This window comes from Phyllobates terribilis, unplaced genomic scaffold (assembly GCF_046119375.1).
Source record: "Phyllobates terribilis strain yellow unplaced genomic scaffold, ASM4611937v1 Scaffold_2__4_contigs__length_985480577, whole genome shotgun sequence".
NCBI classification, from domain to species: domain Eukaryota; kingdom Metazoa; phylum Chordata; class Amphibia; order Anura; family Dendrobatidae; genus Phyllobates; species Phyllobates terribilis.
Window position 1 is genome coordinate 148,847,536 of NW_027362762.1, and position 18,022 is coordinate 148,865,557.

Consider the following 18,022-nt stretch of genomic DNA (forward strand, 5'->3'; position numbering starts at 1 on the left):
AAAGGACCTTTCATGACGTCATTTGGTCATGTGATAGGTCACGCTACCGATGACGTCGGCGGTCGCGTGACCTGTCACATGACTCAATGACGTCATGAAAGGGCCTTTCACACCACCGCGAGCTGTACAAGAGACCGGACGCAGCGGAGAAAACACCGGGGCCATTGGAAGGTAAGTATTATCTTTATTTTTTTTACCATTTTTATTCTTTTTGTTTAACTATTAACTTGGTCACACAATATAAATCCATGCCGGTTGCATGGATTTATATAGTGTGACCGAGTAGTCAAGCACTTTTCCAAGTGATGCTAAAATCGCTTGGCAAAGCGCTTGATAACCCGCATGCAGAAATGCATGCAAAAACGCTTCACAAACGCTTCTACCTGGCGGGAAAAAAGCATTGAAACTCTGCATGCGTTTTTCCTGCCAGCGAGATGCAGAAAAAATCTGCAGCATTTCTGCATCGTGGGCACTTAGCCTTATTCATTAATATATATTCAATTGCAAATCAAAAGGGTTTTGATAGATATTGTTACCAATACCCCAAAAATGTGACGGTCAAAATTCTTGACACCCTCAACTCAACCCCTTCACCACCTTGCAATTTTCTGTTTTTTGCTCCCCTTTTCTTCCCGGAGCCATAACTTTTTTATTTTTCTGTCAATATGGCCATGTAAGGGCCTGAATTTTTGCAGGACGAGTTGTACTTTTGAACAACGCCATTGATTTTACCATATAGTGTACTGGAAAATGGGGAAAAAATTTCCAAGTTTGGTGAAATTGCAAAAACAAGTGCAATTCCACAATTATTTTTTTTTTTTTTACCATGTTCATTAAATGCTACAAACATGTATAGGTTCTTTTTCAAGTGTTGAAAAAAAATTAAAGTTTGTAAGAAAAAAAAACAATAGTGCCATTTTCCGAGACCCGTAGTGTCTCCATTTTTCTTTATCTGGGACTGGGTGAGGGCTTATTTTTTGCGCACCAAGCTGACATTTTTATTGATACCATTTTGGGGTAGATCCGATGTTTTGATCGCCTGTTATTGCAATGTTGCTAAAAAAAAAATCCTGGTGTTTTGATTTTCTTTTCTCGCTATGCCGTTTACTGATCGTATTAATTTACTTTATATTTTGATAGATCAGACATTTCTGAACGCAGTGATAAAAAAAAACAGATGTTTGGTATTATCGTTTTATTTTGAATGGGGCAAAAGAGGGGTGATTTGAACTTTTATATTTTTTTAATATTTAAAACTTTTTTATTTTCACTTTTCAATGTGCTTCAATAGTTCCCTTAGGAGACTTGAAGCTGTAATCATCTGATCGCTTGTGCTACACATAGGAGGGTTTGAACCCTGCTACGTGTAGCAAAAATCATCATCTATGAATGCCGGTGACGAGTCGGCGTTCATAGGAGATCTACAGTGACAAGCAAGGGTTTTTCTGCAGACTCCAGGTTGTCATGCCAACCCATCGGCGCCCCACGATCATGTGACAGGGGCGCTGATGGGCGGGTGTTATACACACATCCAGTTTGCGCGAGTTAAATGCCGCAGTCAGATTGATAGAGGCATTTAATATGTTAGCAGGTGCGGGCGGTTCGTGATTCCACCCTTGGTTGTTAGGGGCACATGACAGCTGATCAACTCAGAGGTCATGCGAAGGGAAAGATGCGGCCTCAGCATCGGAGCACACATCAAAGGGAGGGAGACTACTTTGAACGTACCTTTGTCATAGGTCGTAAAGAAGTTAATATTTGGTTGCACACCCTTTGGAATAAATCATTTCAATCATTTGCTTCCTATAACCATCAACAAGCTTCTTACACCTCTCAACTGGAATTTTCTGCTGTTGGGAGAAGGGACCCTTCAAATATAAGATCTCTCCACAGGTGTTCAATGGGATTTAGATCCAGACTCATTGTCGCCACTTCAGAACTCTCCAGCGCTTTGTTTCTATCCATTTCTGGGGGCTTTGTGAAGTATGTTTTGGTCATTATCCTGTTGGAAGACCCATGACCTAGGATGCAAACCCAGCTTTGACACTGGACACTACACTCCGACCCAAAATCCTTTGGTAATTTTCAGATTTCATGATGCCTTGCACACAGTCAAGAAACTCAGTGCCAGAGGCAGCAAAACAACCCCAAAGCATCTTTGAACCTCCACCATATTTGACTGTAGGTACTGTGTTCATTTCTTTGTGGGCCTCATTCCATTTTTGGTAAACAGTAGAATGATGTGCTGTACCGAAAAGCTCTATCTTGGTCTCATCTGTCCACAAGATGCTTTCCCAGAAGGATTTTGGCTTACTCACGTACATTTTGGCAAACTGCAGTCTAGCTTTTTTATGTCTGTGTCAGCAGTGGGGTCATCCTGCCATAGCATTTTATTCAAATGTTGACGGATAGTTCGTGCTGACACTGATGCAAGCTGCGCGACAGCTTGAATTTCTTTGGAACTTGATTGGTGGATAAGCAGCCCCATTACGCGTTTTTTCATTGCAACCTTTCATCAATTTGTCTCTGCCGCCCACGTCCAGGGAGATTAGCTACAGTGCCATGAGTTGTAAACTTCTTGATTATGTTGCGCACCATAAACAAAAGGAACCTCAAGATCTCTGGAGATGGACTTGTAACCTTGAGATTGTGGATATTGTTTAATGATTTTGGCTCTCAAATCCTCAGACAGCTCTCTTCTCCTCTTTGTTCTCCATTCTTAGTGCGGTACACAGACACACAATGCAAAGATTGAGTCAACTCCTCACCTTTTCATCTGGCTTGAAGTGTGATTTTCATATTGCCCACACCTGTTACTTGCCACAGGTGAGTTTGAACGAGCATCACATGTTTGAAACAAAGTTTTTTACCCATAATTTTGGAAAGGTGTCAACAATTTTTTCGGGCCCAATTTTTTGGGTTAAATCATAGAATCCTAGAATGTTAGAGTTGGAGGGGACCTCCAGGGTCATCGTGTCCAACCCCCTGCTCAATGCAGGATTCACTAAACCATCTCAGAGAAATGTCTCTTTGAAGGCTTCCATTGAAGGAGAACTCACCACCTCTTGTGGCAGCCTGTTCCTCTCATTGACCACCCTCACTGTCAAAAAGTTTCTTCTAATATCTAATCCGTATTGTCTCCTTTTCAGTTTCATCCCATTGCTTCTAGTCTTTGTGCAAATGAGAATAAAGCTGAACCCTCTACAGTGTGACAGCTCTTCAGATATTTGTAGACAACTATTAAGTCTCCTCTCAGTCTTCTCTTTTGCAAGCTAAAGTTTCCCAAATCCTCTAACCGTTCCTCATAGGACATTGTTTGCAGACCAGTCACCATTCTGGTCACTCTTCTCTGAACTTGCTCCAGTTTTTTCATGTCTTTTTAAAGATGTGCCCAGAAGTGTACACAGTATTCCAGATGAGGTCTGATCAAAGAGTAGAGGGGGATAATTACTTCACGTGTTCTAGACTGTATGCTTCTGCTAATGAAACCCAGAATTGTGTTTTCCTTTTTTTTTGCTGCTGCATCACACTATTGATCAGTCTGTGATCTATTAGTATACCCAAGTCTTTTTCACATGTGCTGTTGCTTATAATAATAATAATTTTTATTTACATAGCGCCCACATATTCCGCAGCACTTTACAATTAAGCGGGGACATGTACAGACAATAAATTCAATACAAGGTAAGACAGTTTAAACAGTTAGATTAGGAGTGAGGTCCCTGCTCGCAAGCTTACAATCTACAAGGAAATGGGGGGACACAATAGGTGAAAAGTGCTTATTTTAGGTCTGGCAATTATAATAAATAGGGATTTTCATATAAAGTTGCATGATCGGTCATCAGCCCGTATGTTTAATTGCAATAATCAAGTATCGAGTGCAGTTATCGTGTGCCTGGAGGGTGTAGAGACAGATGAACAGTAGGTAGCAGATTCTGAATAATATTTAGGAGGGAACAGGGGAAAGTTAGTTTACGGAGTAGTTGAGGTGGTAGGCTTGTTTAAAGAGATGGGTTTTTAAAGAGCGCTTGAAGACGTGGGGGCTAGGCCTCAGTCGGATTGTCTGGGGTAGTGCATTCCAGAGAACTGGCGCAGCACGAGAGAAGTCTTGGAAACGGAGGTGTGAGGTTCAGATTATGGGGCATGTTAGTCTTAGGTCATTTGTAGAATAGAGGGCATGTGTAGGGTGAATGACAGAGATGAGAGAGGAGGTATAAGGCGGTGCAGAACTGTGGAGAGCTTTGTGGTTGAGAGCAATGAGTTTATATTGGACCCTGTAGCGAATGGGTAACCAGTGTAATGACTGGCACAAGATGAAGACATCGGTGAAGCGGCTGGACAGAAATACGACCCTCCCTGCCGCATTCAGGACAGATTGGAGAGGAGAAAGCTTGGGAAGAGGGAGACCGATCAGAAGAGAGCTGCAGTAGTCCAGACGAAGCTTGGTAAGAGGGAGACAGATCAGGAGAGAGCTGCAGTAGTCCAGACGAGAGTGAATAAGAGCAACAATAAGAGTTTTAGCAGTTTCAAAGGTGAGAAAATGTTGGATTCTGGAGATGTTTTTAAGATGCAGGTGACAAGAGCGAGTGAGTGATCGAATATAGGGAGTAAAGGAAAGTTTAGTGTCGAATATGACCCCAAGGTAGCGGGCGTGCTGCTTGAGAGTTATAGTTGAACCCTCCAAGGTAATTTCGATGTTAGGTAGAGTTAGGTTAGTAGAGGGGAGAAACACAACAAGTTCAGTTTTGGAGAGATTCAGTTTAAGATAGAGGGAGGACATGATGTTAGAGACAGCAGATAAACAATCTTTGGTAATTTGTATTAGGGTAGGGGGTGATGTCAGGGGAAGAAGTGTATAATTGGGTGTCATCAGCATAGTGATGATACTAGAACCCAAATCTGCTGATTGTTTGTCCAATAGGGGCAGTGTATAAAGAGAAGAGGAGGGGGCCTAGGACTGAGCCCTGCGGGACCCCGATAGTAAGGAGACGAGGAGAGGAAGAGGAGCAGGCGAAAGATACAGTGAAGGAGCGGTAAGAGAGGTAGGAGGAGAACCAGGAGAGAACGGTTTCCTTGAGGCCTATAGAGTGGAGCATAGTGAGGAGGTGCTAGTGATCCACAGTGTCAAATGCGGCAGAGATCCAGGAGAATCAGCAGGGAGCAGTGACCTTTGGATTTAGCTGTTAGTAGATCACTAGAGACTTCAGTGAGGGCAGTTTCAGTGTAGTGTAAAGAGCAGAAACCAGATTGTAGAGGGTTGAGAAGAGAGTTATCTGATTGCGGATTATACGGGAATGGACCAAGCGTTCCAGGAACGTAGCCCCATTCCGTATATGCTTTTTTCATTTTCCTTGCCAAGATGTAGGACTTTGCATTTCTCCTTGTTCAAAACCATTCTGTTAGTTGCTGTCCATAGTTCCAGTTTGTTTAGATCTTTTTGAATCCTCTCTCTTCTCTAGTATTAGTTATCCCTCCTAGCTTTGTGTCATCGGCAAATTTAATCTGTTTACCCACAATTCCTTCATCTAAATTATTGATAAAGATTTGGAACAACACAGAGCCCAGGACAGAGCCTTGTGGTACCCCACTTGAAACATTCCTCCAACTAAATAAGCAACCATTTATGACCACTCTTTGGGTCCGATCACTGAGCCAGTTATGAATCCACCTAACAGTTGCCTTGTCCATTCGATAGTTAGTCATTTTTTCAATAAGGATGGTATAAGATACGTTATCAAATGCTTTGCTGAAGTCGACATACAGTGCCTACAAGTAGTATTCAACCCCCTGCAGATTTAGCTGGTTTGATAAGATGCAAATAAGTTAGAGCCTTCAAACTGCAAACGAGAGTAGGTTTTATGAACAGAAGCATAAATCTTACAAACCAAAAAGTTATGTTGCTCAGTTGAATTTTATTAATTTTTAAACATAAAAGTGTGGGTCAATTATTATACAACCCCTATGTTTAATATTTTGTGGAATAACCCTTGTTTGCAATTACAGCTAATAATCGTCTTTTATAAGACCTGATCAGGCCGGCACAGGTCTGTGGAGTTATCTTGGCCCACTCCTCCATGCAGATCTTCTCCAAGTTATCTAGGTTCTTTGGGTGTCTCATGTGGACTTTATTCTTGAGCTCCTTCCACAAGTTTTCAATTGGGTTAAGGTCAGGAGACTGACTAGGCCACTCCAACACCTTGACTTTTTCCCTCTTGAACCAGGCCTTGGTTTTCTTGGCTGTGTGCTTTGGGTCGTTGTCTTGTTGGAAGATGAAATTACGACCCATCTTAAGATCCTTGATGGAGGAGCGGAGGTTCTTGGCCAAAATCTCCAGGTAGGCCGTGCTATCCATCTTCCCATGGATGCGGACCAGATGGCCAGGCCCCTTGGCTGAGAAACAGCCCCACAGCATGATGCTGCCACCACCATGCTTGACTGTAGGGATGGTATTCTTGGGGTCGTATGCAGTGCCATCCAGTCTCCAAACGTCACGTGTGTGGTTGGCACCAAAGATCTCGATCTTGGTCTCATCAGACCATAGAACCTTGAACCAGTCTGTCTCAGAGTCCTCCAAGTGATCATGAGCAAACTGTAGACGAGCCTTGACATGACGTTTTGAAAGTAAAGGTACCATACAGGCTCGTCTGGAACGGAGACCATTACGGTGGAGTACGTTACTTATGGTATTGACTGAAACCAATGTCCCCACTGCCATGAGATCTTCCCGGAGCTCCTTCCTTGTTGTCCTTGGGTTAGCCTTGACTCTTCGGACAAGCCTGGCCTCGGCACGGGAGGACACTTTCAAAGGCTGTCCAGGCCGTGGAAGGCTAACAGTAGTCCCATAAGCCTTCCACTTACGGATGATGCTCCCAACAGTGGAGACAGGTAGGCCCAACTCCTTGGAAAGGGTTTTGTACCCCTTGCCAGCCTTGTGACCCTCCACGATCTTGTCTCTGATGGCCTTGGAATGCTCCTTTGTCTTTCCCATGTTGACCATGTCTGAGTGCTGTTCACAAGTTTGGGGAGGGTCTTAAATAGTCAGAAAAGGCTGGCAAAAGAGATCTTTAATCCACACATGTGAAGCTCATTATTCTTGGTGCCTGAACTACTTCTTAATACTTTAGGGGGACCAAACAGAATTCTTGTGGTTTGAGGGGTTGAATAATAAATGACACTCTGAATTAACTTTTAACGTTTAAAAAAAAAAAAAAAAATTTGCTGCAGTGCATTTCCCACTTCCAGGCTGATCTACAGTACAAATGTCACAATGCCAAGTTAATTCCGCATGTGTCAACCAGCTAAATCTGCAGGGGGTTGAATACTACTTGTAGGCACTGTATACTACATCTACTGCGTTTCCCTGATCCACTCAGTCAGTGATTCTGTCATAGAAGCAAATTAAGTTAGTCTGACATGACTTATTAGCTACAAACCCATGCTGGCTCTGGTTAATCACTTCATTCTCATAAAGGTTACATACATGTTAAATAATTTGTTCAAAGATCTTTCCTGGCATAGAAGTAAGACTCACAGGCCTATAGTTCCCTGGGTCCATCTTCTTCCCCTTTTTGAAGATAGGGACAACATTCACTCTTCTCCAGTCTTCTGGGACTTCTCCTGTTCTCCAAAAATTTTCAAAGATTATGGAGAGTGGTTCAATAAGTTCCTCGGCTATCTCCTTCAGTACCCTAGGATGTAATTCATCTGGACCTGGAGACTTGAATTCATTTATGTTAGCTAAGTATTCCCTCACGATCTCTCTGTTTATAGATAGAAGAATCCACACTATTCCTTCAATAGTACAGTGAAGATCAGTTGCAAGTGTATAATTGGGTGTCATCAGCATAGTGATGATCCTGGAACCCAAATCTGCTAATTGTTTGTCCAATAGGGGCAGTGTATAGAGAGAAGAGGAGGGGGCCTAGGACTGAGCCCTGCGGGACCCCGATAGTAAGGGGACGAGGAGAGGAAGAGGAGCCGGCGAAAGATACAGTGAAGGAGCGGTAAGAGAGGTAGGAGGAGAACCAGGAGAGAATGGCTTCCATGAGGCCTATAGAGTGGAGCATAGTGAGGAGGTGCTAGTGATCCACAGTGTCAAATGCGGCAGAGATCCAGGAGAATCAGCAGGGAGCAGTGACCTTTGGATTTAGCTGTTAGTAGATCACTAGAGACTTTAGTGAGGGCAGTTTCAGTCTTCTGGGACTTCTCCTGTTCTCCAAAAATTTTCAAAGATTATGGAGAGTGGTTCAATAATTTCCTCGGCTATCTCCTTCAGTACCCTAGGATGTAATTCATCTGGACCTGGAGACTTGAATTCATTTATGTTAGCTAAGTATTCCCTCACTATCTCTCTGTTTATAGATAGAAGAATCCACGCTATTCCTTCAATAGTACAGTGAAGATCAGTTGAGGTTACATTTACTTTCTTAGAGAACGCAAAAGCAAAATAGAAATTTAAAAGTTCGGTCTTAGCATTTTTTTACCACTTTACCATTTTCATCCTGTAAAAATCCTATAGCGTCTTTGACTTTTGTTTTACTTTTGACATACCCCAAAATCCTTTCTTATTGCTTTTGACATGTCTTGCAAGTCTTAATTCATTATCAGCTTTAGCTAATATGTGTACCCTGCAGGTTCTGCAGACAGAATTATATTCTTCTTTAGATATGCCTCCCTCTTTCTATTTGATAAACACATGCTAAAAAGGAAGAAAGAAATGTTTAAGTTCTGTGTTCATCCATCCTGGTTTCCTTAAATGCTTCCTATTCTTCCCTCTTTTAGGGATTGTTAATGATTGTGCTTGGTTGTGTGTGAAATTATGTTCAATTTGCCTGTTTTCCTTTGTGTGTATTAAAACAAAACGTGCGTGATTGCAAGAATTTTCTCGGAGAAATACTTCATTTTCTGGAACAATTTCATAGGTGCCAACATTGTATATAAAAGATCTACAGTTGTGCTCAAAAGTTCACATACCCCAGCAGTATTTTTGCTTTCTTGGCTTTGTTTCAGAGAATATGAATGATAACAAAAAAACTTTCTTCACTCATGGTTATTGGTTGGGTGAAGCCATTTATTGTCAAACTACTGTGTTTTCTTTTTTCAAATCTTAATGACAACCAAAAACATCCAAATTACCCTGATCAAAAGTTCACATACCCCAGTTAATACCGTGTATTGCCCCCTCTAACATCAATGACAGCTTGAAGTCTTTTGTGGTAGTTGTGGATGAGGTTCTTTATTTTCTTAGATGGTAAAGCTGCCCATTCTTCTTGGCAAAAAGCCTCCAGTTCCTGTAAATTCCTGGGCTGTCTAGCATGAACTGCGCGCTTAAGATCTCCCCAGAGTGGCTCAATGATATTGAGGTCAAGAGACAGAGATGGCCACTCCAGAACCTTCACTTTGTTCTGCTGTAGCCAATGACAGGTTGAGTTGGCCTTGTGTTTTGGATCGTTGTCATGTTGGAACGTCCACGTATATCCCATGCGCAGCTTCCGGGCTGATTAGTGCAAATTTGCCTCCAGTATTTGCTGAGAACGTGCTGCATTCATCTTTCCTTCAACTGTTACCAAGTTTCCTGTGTCTTTGTAGCTCACACATCCCCAAAACATCAGCGATACACCTCCGTGCTTTACAGTAGGAATGGTGATCCTTTCATCATAGGCCTTGTTGATCTCTCTCCAAATGTAACGTTTATGGTTGTGGCCAAAAAGTTTAATTTTGGTCTCATCATTCCAAATTACCTTGTTCCAGAAGTTTTGAGGCTCGTCTCTGTGCTGTTTGGCGTATTGTATGCGAGATACTTTGTGGCATTCATGCAGTAATGGATTTATTCTGGCGACTAGACCATGCAGCCCATTTTCCTTCAAGAGCCTCCTTATTGTGCATCTCGAAACAGCCACACCACTAGTTTTCAAAGAGTCCTGAATTTCAGCTGATGTTATTTGTGGGTTTTTCTTTGCATCCCGAACAATTTTCCTGGCAGTTGTGGCCAAAATTTTTGTTGGTCTACCTGACCGTGGTTTGGTTTTCACAGATTTGATTTTCCATTTCTTAATCACAGTTTGAACGCTGCTGACTGGCATAATCAATTCCTTGGATATCTTTTTGTACCCCTTTCCTGTGTTATACAGTTCAGCTACCTTTTCCCGTAGATCCGTTGACAATTCTTTTGCTTTCTCCATGACTCATAATCCAGAAATAATGTGCAAATAGAGGTGGTCAATGGGGCGCTGGAATCTGGACAAGGCGCTGGAAAAGGATAAAACAAACCTCTTTATTGAAGGTCTAATGCCCACAACGCGTTTCTGAAGCGATCTGCTGCCTTCATCAGGTGGAGTTATGGGAAATGGCAGATACAGACACTTTTATACATAAAGCAAAGGAACTCAATGGGAGGTACCAAGGAAATTTCTGGTACTTAACCCCTCAATCACCATTCAAAAAGACAATTGCAATTTAATAACAAAGAGGACTTAAAAAAGCATTACGGGTCAATAACTACACATTATAAACTTACAAGATGCAAATATTAGCAGCTGCCTTAAAAATACATACATGTGAAAATGCATATACAAATAAGGATAAATGAACATATTACATAAAAATTAGTGGGGCATATCCTGAGTATACACCTCGAACCATTTTTTTCCCCCCCAAAAAAAAATCACATGGTTTTTCAATAGAAACATCCACTTCCAAAGGACTGGATATTGCATTATACTAATGATTCACTTGGAACTGTCCATTGATTTGGCCACATCTGCAAGTCATATGGACATGTAATAATAGCTATTTATTATCTTCCGCGCATTTCATGTACATTTTAATCATTAATGTGATTTTTTCCATTTCCTTGTTTTAGATTTTTTTTTTCCCACCTTAGCCATAATAGATCCTCACTTCATAATCATACGTCCACCCTAATATACGTTTTGCAGTAGTTCCATCTATACTCACGCAGTCAATATGGACTACTTGTCCCATGAGGAGTCTAGGAGAGAGAGGCTCATTTTAGGAGCCATTTGCACCCCTAATAGCCTCCATGTGGAGAGTATCTGCACCACACATCGTGATACCTTAAGTGAATCAGATAAGAAACACATGTACGATCTATTTTTGGAGTTTGAAAACAGATCCAAGATTGAGATTGTGAATAAATTGGATATACTGTTTCTCAAACAATATGTGCTGAACAGAATCACGCCAGGGGTTTAAAGGTGAAGGTATCATCCTCTTTTCTCCAGGATGTTGAGTTCACTAAATATTGGGATAAATGTCTTACTGATTGCTCCATGAGCCTTATGGAGCTCCTCATTAAGAAAAGAACAGCTTTGGTGGACAAAGCTATGGGCGAGATGGTTGATTTAAGGAATAATTTGGAACTGTATTCTTGTCATAGGGACTTCCAGGAATTTTATCCCGTTCTTAAAAGTAGATTATTGAGGTTTGAAGGTGACATTGTGAAGAAAAAAGGGAATAAATATTTAAGAGATAAAATGTAGAACTCCACGCTTCACCAGGCTGGGGTCTCTTCCCAAGCATGTAACACTGTAGGTGAAGTTGACACCACGAGTAAAATGACAGGACAGAGGGCAAGAACACCCGCTACTGGTTCCTCTGGAATCTTAAAAACTAAAGAGCAAAGGGATAATTATGAGAAGCATAAGAAAACCTAGCTAGGAAAAAATAGAAGTGTACCCAAAACTGCCGTCTTCTCCGCTCCACCAAGTATATTATTAGATCAGCATAAGATGCAAGGCAGCGATGGCATTTTGCAGGTCACAACATCATCAAATCCGTTTGCTCCACCCTTGGATTTTGGCTGTAATGATGGTTTGGGGAAGTCCATGAGGATGGACAATGTGTCCGTGCTCCCCATAGGGTCAATAATATCGGAGTCACAGGGCACTATTGCTGCATGTAATGTCAGTGATAAAGCAAAAATCACTGCCTCTGATATTAATAACTCCATGGTTATGTTCAACAACACACTTGAAGTTGTACATAACACAATGGAACCGATCATTATGCCATGCACGAGTAGTTCCATTACCTCCCCCTCCAACATGGTACCTGTGGTAAATCAGGATGCTGGGTTGGCATCAAGTCACGAACGTTCGTTTAATAATACGAACACTGCAGATGCTTCGTTATGTTTCACAATTCACCCGACCTCACAAGACTTTAATAGGATCATAGAACCAGACATGAGTCAGGAATTATTTGAATCAGGAGATAATACTAAATTGGTCGAACCCATTGTGGACACCACATGTACCATGTACTCGCCATCATTAGAGGTAAAAAACTCTGCCTTGTTTCTAACTGCACCCATGTTGGATACGGCTAACATAGCAATGAGATCCACATCATTGCTTGGCCCATCTACGTTACCAATATCAATGAAAGATTCAAAAACACTCAATTTTTTCAAGTGGCACCAGGGCGCCACCCAAAAAGAAAAAGAGGACACGTGGATGTAGAGGGATCTCAGGGAACAGCCGTCACCTCGGAATCCCTAATCACCAAGAAAACAAAGGTATAGGTGAGGTAGCATCCAGCTCACAAATTTCCGAGATTAGTGATTTAAGATCCTGTGATATATTTAAGCTTTCTAGTCACATGCTTACAGAAGGTGAAACTTCCTTATTGGCTAAAGGATTATCATTTTGTCCAGATGCTGAATTAAATACTTTTAATCTTTTTTAAGATCTGAACAAATTTTTTCATAAATTGACTATTAAACGACATTTTTTGATAGAGGAACGTGGCAATAAATTACCAGCTCCCAATGCTTCCGTAGGTTCTTCCAATTCACCTGATGAGGTGACCATCTCCACTGATCAATATAAGCATATGGCGGTCAGGGGAGGCTCTAACAAGTTTTACCCGATGCACCACAAGGGTGCGCATATAGAATCTTTTCAGCAATTGGTCCTCAGAGATCTACGCTCGATTGAGCGGTGTAAAAAATCAGACAATATGATAAAAAGCGAAAGGGAAGCAATATAGTCTTTGAAGAATAATAATAGCATTATAATAAAAAGTGCCGACAAAGGAGGAGGAGTCGTAGGATACTTAGTGACGAACAGTACTATCATAAATTGGATATTGATCCCTCTATCTCCATCTTTGTTAATTATACTTATTTGATTAAGGAAGGTTATGAAAAGGGCATTCTGAATAAGAATGAAAATAGGTTTTTAGATATCTCAAGTTACCGGACCCCCATTTTTTTATTTTTTACCTAAATTACACAAGGATCCCTGTAACCCACCCGGGCGCCCCATCATATCTGGGATAAATTCCATTACGTCCAACCTATAACATTTTATCGACTTGTTTCTTCAGAAATATGTATGTGAATTGGGGTCCTATCTCAAAGACTCTTCAACTCTGATTGCCACAGTTAGAAGTTTGCCGTCTGTGAAAAATTGTATTCTCATTACAGCAGACGTTGCATCCCTTTAACCACTTCGCGCCAGAGCCTGTTTTTGCCTTCGTGACCGGGCCAATTTTTTCAATTCTGACCACTGCCAGTTTATGAAGTAATTACCCTGGAACGCTTCAACGTATTCCCCTGATTCTGAGATTGTTTTTTCGTGACATATTGTACTTCATGATAGTGGTAAAATTTCTTCGATATCACTTGCGTTTATTTGTGAAAAAATCGGAAATTTGGCGAAAATTTTGAAAATTTTGCAATTTTCAAACTTTGAATTTTCATGCCCTTAAATCAGAGAGATATGTCACACAAAATAGTTAATAAATAACATTTCCCACATGTCTACTTTACATCAGCACAATTTTGGAACCCAAATTTTTTTTTGTTAGGGAGCTATAAGGGTTAAAAGTTGACCAGCGATTTCTCATTTTTCCAACAAAATTTACAAAACCATTTTTTTAGGGACCACATCACATTTGAAGTCACTTTGAGGGGTCTTTATGACAGAAAATACCCAAAAGTGACACCATTCTAAAAACTGCACCCCTCAAGGTGCTCAAAACCACATTCAAGAACTTTATTAACCCTTCAGGTGATTCACAGGAATTTTTGGAATGTGGAAGAAAAAAATTAACATTTAACTTTTTTCACAAAAATGTTACTTCAGACCCAATTTTTTTATTTTCACAGGGGTAACATGAAAAAATGGACCCCAAATTTTTTTGTGCAATTTCTCTTGAGCGTGCTGATACCCCATATGTGAGGGAAAACCACTGTTTGGGCGCACGGCAGGGTTCGGAAGGGAAGGAGCGCCATTAGACTTTTTGAATGTAAAATTTGTCTGAATAATTAGCGGACGCCATGTTGCGTTTGGAGAGCTCCTGATGTGCCTAAACAGTGGAAACCCCCCACAAGTGACACCATTTTGGAAACTAGACCCCTTAGGGAACTTATCTAGATGTGTGGTGAGCACCTTGAACCCCAAGGTGCTTCACAGAAGTTTATAATATTGAGCTGTAAAAATAAAATTTTCACATTTTTCCCACAAAACCGTTTTTCATCCCTTAATTTTGCATTATCATAAGGGTAATAGGATAAATTGCACCATGAAATTTGTTATGCAATTTCTCCTGAACACGCTGATACCCCATATGTGGAGGCAAATTACTGTTTGGGCACATTGCAGGGTTTGAAAGGGAAGGAGCGCCATTTGACTTTTTGAATGTAAAATTTGTTTGAATAATTAGCGGACGCCATGTCACATTTGGGGAGCCCCTAATGTGCCTAAACAGTGGAAACCCCCCACAAGTGCCACCATTTTGGAAACTAGACCCCTTAGGGAACTTATCTAGATGTGTGGTGAGCACCTTGCACCCCCAGCTGCTTCACAGAAGTTTATAATATTGAGCCGTAAAAATAAAATTTTCACATTTTTCCCTCAAAAAATGTTTTTCATTCCCTAATTTTGTATTATCATAAGGGTAACAGGATAAATTGCACCATGAAATTTGTTGTGCAATTTCTCCTGAACACGCCGATACCCCATATGTGGAGGCAAATTACTGTTTGGGCACATGGCAGGGTTTGAAAGGGAAGGAGCGCCATTTGACTTTTTGAATGTAAAATTTGTTTGAATAATTAGCGGACGCCATGTCACATTTCGGGAGCCCCTAATGTGCCTAAACAGCGGAAACCCCCCACAAGTGCCACCATTTTGGAAACTAGACCCCTTAGGGAACTTATCTAGATGTGTGGTGAGCACCTTGCACCCCCAGGTGCTTCACAGAAGTTTATAATATTGAGCCGTAAAAATAAAATTTTCACATTTTTCCCATAAAAAATGTTTTTCATTCCCTAATTTTGCATTATCATAAGGGTAACAGGATAAATTGCACCATGAAATTTGTTGTACAATTTCTCCTGAGTACGCCGATACCCCATATGTGGGGGAAAACCACTGCTTTGGTGTACGGCAGGGTTCGGAAGAGAAAGAAGCGCTATGTTGGCTGGGATAGGCAGCAGACACCATGTCACATTTGAAGAGTCGCTGACATGCCAAAACAGCAGAAACCCCCACAAGTGACCCCATTTTGTAAACTACACCTCTCAAGGAATTCATCTAGGGAAGTAGTGAGCATTTTTTAATTTTTAAATTTATACCATTGGGCAGTGAAAAAAGCATAATTATATTTTTACCACAAAAAAATGTTTTACCCTCAGATTTTACATTTTCACACAGGGCAATGGGTAAAAATGGTGCCGAAATGTGTCACACAATTTCTTCTAAAAGTGTCAATACCCCATATGTGGCTGTATCGTACCACTGAGCCATACGGTGAGATTTGAGGGGGAAGGAGCGCTATTTGACAATTGGAGAACAAATTATTGTAGAATAGGCATTTGGATTTGGGAGCACAAAATTTTCTGAATTTCTTTTGGGGGGCAAGGACCATTTTGCTTTTCCAGAGCCTTTCTGCTACCAGTAACTTGGAAGTCCCTTATATTTTTAACAGATGATGGACCTGAGTGGGGACTAGCTTTTTTTGAGGACTGAGTTGAAGCTTTTATTGGGAACATTTTACGTAACATTTATCCGGCGCTCTAGGCTGAGCATTTACATCGGGGTTTCCATCTAAATTTCCAAGTGATGTAATTCAGATGAATCCCCTGCAGGATCCATTCACTGTAATGAGGCAGCAGAGTTACTCTGGACTCCGTCTGGCCTCTGTTTAGTGGTGTCCTTTTTTTCAGAAGTGCACAAAACTGTGGCCAACCGCACTTTTATGCACGCCTAAAACAAATGACACCGTGGGATCCCAGGCTAGACGGCATCCACAGTGGCCTATATCTGCCTCATTACAGGGAATCTTCCATCATGGGTTCTGGCTGAATCACGTATTTCAGAGATTTACACGGAAACTCTGGTGTAAGTGCTCAGCGCAGAGCACAGGATAAATGTGAGCAGAGCCTTACTGGGATCTTTGGGAGACATAATAAATCAGTAGCAGGTGAATAATATTTGTTTTATTTATTTTTTTATGCCGTTCCTAGTGTGATATAACTGATTAGATTACTTTATTCTTCGGGTCGGTGCGATTACAGAGATACCAGATTTATATCGGGTTTTTATGACTGACAGCTGTCACACACTAAAATACGCTTTTTTTGCAAAATCTAGTTTTTGCATCACCATATTTTGAGAGCTATAATTTTTCCATATTTCGGCCGATAGAGTCATGTGATGGCTTGTTTTTTGCGGGACAAGTTGAAATTTTTATTGGAACCATTTTTGGGCACGTGACATTTTTTGATCGCTTTCTATTCCGTTTTTTGGGAGGTAAAGTTAACAAAAACAAACACTTCAGGAATTGTTTTTTGAGTTTTTTTTTATGGCGTTCTGCGTGTGGTAAAAGTGATCAGGCAGTGTTATTCTTCGGGTCAGTACGTTTACAGCGATACTACACTTACTGTATTTTTTTCATGTTTTGGCGCTTTTACACAATAAAACAATTTTATAGAAAAAAAAATATTTTTTTTGCATTGCTTTATTCTGAGCGCTATAACTTTTTTATTTTTCGGCTGATGGAGCTGTATGGCGGCTTTTTTTTGCGGAACAAGATGACGTTTTCAGTGGTACCATTTTTATTTCTATTCTGCTTTTTGATCGCATTTTTTTCCACTTTTTGTTTGGCGATATGATGAAAAAGCATATTTTTTTGCTTCGTTTTTTATTTATTTTTATTACGGTGTGCACAGAAGGAGTTAATTAGTGTGACAGTTTTATAGCTCGGGTTGTTTCGGACGCGGCGATACCAAATATGTGTACTTTTTTTGGTTTTGTAATAATTTACGGATTTATTGGTTTAATATTTTATTTATTTATTTTTATTTATTTTGTGATTTTTTTTTTTAATAGTTTAAAAACTTTTTTTTTACATTTTTACTTAGTCCCTGTATGGGACATTAATTTTTATTTTTCTGATCACTGATCTCATGTAATGTAATACACATATATTACATTATATGAGATCTTCACTGACTGTTTCAGTCAGAGTCTCCTGTCTGACTTCAGCTACATACAGGCTGAAGTCAGACAGGAAGGACACCATATATGGCAGAGCTGGAGGCGGTCATGTGACCTCCAGCTGCCATAGCAACCCCAGGTCCTCAAACGAAACGGAGGTCTTCGGAGGTAAGTAAGACGACCCCCTCTCTTCCTGCTGTCTCCTATATGCCGTGATCACTATAGATCACAGCATATAGAAGACAGCAAAGGGTTAACATCACTGGGACCTGATCTAATCAGGTCCCGATGATGTACCCTGTCAGAGCTAACGCTCTGCACCGGAATCGCAGTGCTTGCAGGACCCTGGGGGTCCTGAGCACTGCGAGACCACCCACCGTTTTTAAACGTCGGCACTGCACAGAGCCCGGCAAGCGCCGACGTTTATCTACAGTGGGCGGTCGGGAACCGGTTAAGGTAATATCTCCCATGAACTAGGTATAGAAGCAGTGGGCAGTTACTTAACGGAAGATGGTAGTATCCCCCTTTTTCAAAAAGAGTTCATTTTGAAATCA